The sequence below is a fragment of the Oncorhynchus nerka genome, unplaced genomic scaffold (assembly GCF_034236695.1).
Source record: "Oncorhynchus nerka isolate Pitt River unplaced genomic scaffold, Oner_Uvic_2.0 unplaced_scaffold_9102, whole genome shotgun sequence".
Taxonomy (NCBI): domain Eukaryota; kingdom Metazoa; phylum Chordata; class Actinopteri; order Salmoniformes; family Salmonidae; genus Oncorhynchus; species Oncorhynchus nerka.
This window is the reverse complement of record NW_027032218.1, coordinates 1-4443: the sequence shown is the minus strand read 5'-3', so window position 1 is coordinate 4443 and position 4443 is coordinate 1. Positions and strand designations below refer to the sequence as shown.

Below are 4443 nucleotides of genomic sequence, written 5' to 3'. Positions count from 1 at the left end.
AAGTACATGTATTGCTGCCAGTACTGCTGGTGTGACCTGGTATTCCCAGGCGGTCTCTATCCAAGCACTACCCAGCCTGTAGGGACCTGCTTAGCTTCTGAGATCAGGCACCAGCCAGTGTGGACGTAAGCTTAGAAACTATCCCTGCAGCACTACATAAAGTGAAAGTGAGTCTGATTAACAGCTGTTGTATTTTCACCATTTAGATAAGAATCTTTGTGTCACTCCAAAATTGTGGAAAAAATTGCATATTTACATTTACATTTAATTTGTATAATAACTGGGCTGAGCGGAACTGTACTTCCTCAGTGGTAGGGAGGCGAGCAGGCCAGAGGTGGATGAACGCAGTGCCCTTTGTTTGGGTGTAGGGCCTGATCAGAGCCTGGAGGTACTGAGGTGCCGTTCCCCTCACAGCTCCGTAGGCAAGCACCATGGTCTTGTAGCGGATGCGAGCTTCAACTGGAAGCCAGTGGAGAGAGCGGAGGAGCGGGGTGACGTGAGAGAACTTGGGAAGGTTGAACACCAGACGGGCTGCGGCGTTCTGGATGAGTTGTAGGGGTTTAATGGCACAGGCAGGGAGCCCAGCCAACAGCGAGTTGCAGTAATCCAGACGGGAGATGACAAGTGCCTGGATTAGGACCTGCGCCGCTTCCTGTGTGAGGCAGGGTCGACTCTGGGATGTTGTAGAGCATGAACCTACAGGAACGGGCCACCGCCTTGATGTTAGTTGAGAACGACAGGGTGTTGTCCAGGATCACGCCAAGGTTCTTAGCGCTCTGGGAGGAGGACACAATGGAGTTGTCAACCGTGATGGCGAGATCATGGAACGGGCAGTCCTTCCCGGGAGGAAGAGCAGCTCCGTCTTGCCGAGGTTCAGCTTGAGGTGGTGATCCGTCATCCACACTGATATGTCTGCCAGACATGCAGAGATGCGATTCGCCACCTGGTCATCAGAAGGGGGAAAGGAGAAGATTAATTGTGTGTCGTCTGCATAGCAATGATAGGAGAGACCATGTGAGGTTATGACAGAGCCAAGTGACTTGGTGTATAGCGAGAATAGGAGAGGGCCTAGAACAGAGCCCTGGGGGACACCAGTGGTGAGAGCACGTGGTGAGGAGACGGATTCTCGCCACGCCACCTGGTAGGAGCGACCTGTCAGGTAGGACGCAATCCAAGCGTGGGCCGCGCCGGAGATGCCCAACTCGGAGAGGGTGGAGAGGAGGATCTGATGGTTCACAGTATCGAAGGCAGCCGATAGGTCTAGAAGGATGAGAGCAGAGGAGAGAGAGTTAGCTTTAGCAGTGCGGAGCGCCTCCGTGATACAGAGAAGAGCAGTCTCAGTTGAATGACTAGTCTTGAAACCTGACTGATTTGGATCAAGAAGGTCATTCTGAGAGAGATAGCGGGAGAGCTGGCCAAGGACGGCACGTTCAAGAGTTTTGGAGAGAAAAGAAAGAAGGGATACTGGTCTGTAGTTGTTGACATCGGAGGGATCGAGTGTAGGTTTTTTCAGAAGGGGTGCAACTCTCGCTCTCTTGAAGACGGAAGGGACGTAGCCAGCGGTCAGGGATGAGTTGATGAGCGAGGTGAGGTAAGGGAGAAGGTCACCGGAAATGGTCTGGAGAAGAGAGGAGGGGATAGGGTCAAGCGGGCAGGTTGTTACGGCCGGCCGTCACAAGACGCGAGATGTCATCTGGAGAGAGAGGGGAGAAAGAGGTCAGAGCACAGGGTAGGGCAGTGTGAGCAGAACTAGCGGTGTCGTTTGACTTAGCAAACGAGGATCGGATGTCGTCGACCTTCTTTTTCAAAATGGTTGACGAAGTCATCTGCAGAGAGGGAGGAGGGGGAGGGGGAGAGGAGGATTCAAGAGGGAGGAGAAGGTGGCAAAGAGCTTCCTAGGGTTAGAGGCAGATGCTTGGAATTTAGAGTGGTAGAAAGTGGCTTTAGCAGCAGAGACAGAGGAGGAAAATGTAGAGAGGAGGGAGTGAAAGGATGCCAGGTCCGCAGGGAGGCGAGTTTTCCTCCATTTCCGCTCGGCTGCCCGGAGCCCTGTTCTGTGAGCTCGCAATGAGTCGTCGAGCCACGGAGCGGGAGGGGAGGACCGAGCCGGCCTGGAGGATAGGGGACATAGAGAGTCAAAGGATGCAGAAAGGGAGGAGAGGAGGGTTGAGGAGGCAGAATCAGGAGATAGGTTGGAGAAGGTTTGAGCAGAGGGAAGAGATGATAGGATGGAAGAGGAGAGAGTAGCGGGGAGAGAGAGCGAAGGTTGGGACGGCGCGATACCATCCGAGTAGGGGCAGTGTGGGAAGTGTTGGATGAGAGCGAGAGGGAAAAGGATACAAGGTAGTGGTCGGAGACTTGGAGGGGAGTTGCAATGAGGTTAGTGGAGGAACAGCATCTAGTAAAGATGAGGTCGAGCGTATTGCCTGCCTTGTGAGTAGGGGGGAAGGTGAGAGGGTGAGGTCAAAAGAGGAGAGGAGGGAAAGAAGGAGGCAGAGAGGAATGAGTCAAAGGTAGACGGGGGGAGGTTAAAGTCGCCCAGAACTGTGAGAGGTGAGCCGTCCTCAGGAAAGGAGCTTATCAAGGCATCAAGCTCATTGATGAACTCTCCGAGGGAACCTGGAGGGCGATAAATGATAAGGATGTTAAGCTTGAAAGGGCTGGTAACTGTGACAGCATGGAATTCAAAGGAGGCGATAGACAGATGGGTAAGGGGAGAAAGAGAGAATGACCACTTGGGAGAGATGAGGATCCCGGTGCCACCACCCCGCTGACCAGAAGCTCTCGGGTGTGCGAGAGCACGTGGGCGGACGAAGAGAGAGCAGTAGGAGTAGCGGTGTTGTCTGTGGTGATCCATGTTTCCGTCAGAGCCAAGAAGTCGAGGGACTGGAGGGAGGCATAGGCTGAGATGAACTCTGCCTTGTTGGCCGCAGATCGGCAGTTCCAGAGGCTACCGGAGACCTGAACTCCACGTGGGTCGTGCGCGCTGGGACCACCAGATTAGGTGGCTGCGGCCATGCGGTGTGGGAGCGTTTGTATGGTCTGTGCAGAGAGGAGAGAACAGGGATAGACAGACACATAGTTGACAGGCTAGAGAAGAGGCTACGCTAATGCAGAGGAGATTGAATGACAAGTGGACTACACGTCTCGAATGTTCAGAAAGTTAAGCTTACGTAGCAAGAATCTAATTGACTAAAATGATTAAAATGATAGAGTACTGCTGGGGTAGGCTAGCTGGCAGTGGCGTTGTTGACACTACCCTAATCAAGTCGCACCGCTGAGTGTGAAGTTTCTACAATGCTGCTTATCGGGAGCTAGCTGGCTAGCAAAATCGCTCTAGACTACACAATTATCTTTGAAACAAAGACGGCTATGTAGCTAGCTATGTAGCTAGCTACGATCAAACAAATCACACCGTTGGGACTGTAATGAAATGAAATGAAAAAAGTGATACTACCAGTACTAACCAGGCCCGACCCTGCTTAGCTTCTGAGATCAGACGAGATCAGGCGTACTCAGGACAGTGTGGGCCGTAAGCGAGAAACTATCTCTGGTGCACTATATAAAGTGAAAGTGAGTCTGATTAACAGCTGTTGCATTTTCACCATTTAGATAAGAATCTTTGTGTCACTCAAAATTGGAAAAAATTGCATATACTGTAGCCATAATTTGTAGCACAGATTGTTGGATGAAATACAAACTAACCTTGCTTACTTATTTCAAAGCGAGGGAACATATTTCAGCCTTGTGGGAAAAAACCGGACAAAGAGTTGCCAAATGCTTTAGCACCTGGTATTCCCAGGCGGTCTCCCATCCAAGTACTAACCAGGCCCGACCCTGCTTAGCTTCTGAGATCAGTTGAGATCAGGCGTACTCAGGACAGTGTGGCCGTAAGCGAGAAACTATCTCTTGGTGCACTATATAAAGTGAAAGTGAGTCTGATTAACAGCTGTTGCATTTTCACCATTTAGATAAGAATCTTTGTGTCACTCAAAATTGCATATACTGTAGCCATAATTTGTAGCACAGATTGTTGGATGAAATACAAACTAACCTTGCTTACTTATTTCAAAGCGAGGGCACATATTTCAGCCTTGTGGGAAAAAAACGGACAAAGAGTTGCCAATGCTTACAGCACCTGGTATTCCAGGTCTCCCATCAAGTACTAACCAGGCCCGACCCTGCTTAGCTTCTGAGATCAGACGAGATCAGGCGTACTCAGGACAGTGTGGCCGTAAGCAAGAAACTATCTCTTGGTGCACTATATAAAGTGAAAGTGAGTCTGATTAACAGCTGTTGCGTTTTCACCATTTAGATAAGAATCTTGTGTCACCCAAAATTGCATATACTGTGTTTATAATTTGTAGCACAGATTGTTGGATGAAATACAAACTAACCTTGCTTACTAATTTCTAAAGAGAGGGCACATATTTCAGCCTTGTG

The 4443-nt window shown here is 50.3% G+C and overlaps 2 pseudogenes; both read right to left on the bottom strand.

Annotated features, from left to right (window-relative positions):
• Positions 1 to 3778: 3778 nt before the first annotated feature.
• On the bottom strand, positions 3779 to 3896 carry LOC135565967 (5S ribosomal RNA; annotated as a pseudogene).
• Positions 3897 to 4126: 230 nt separating this feature from the next.
• On the bottom strand, positions 4127 to 4240 carry LOC135565968 (5S ribosomal RNA; annotated as a pseudogene).
• Between the last annotated feature and the right edge of the window lie 203 nt (positions 4241 to 4443).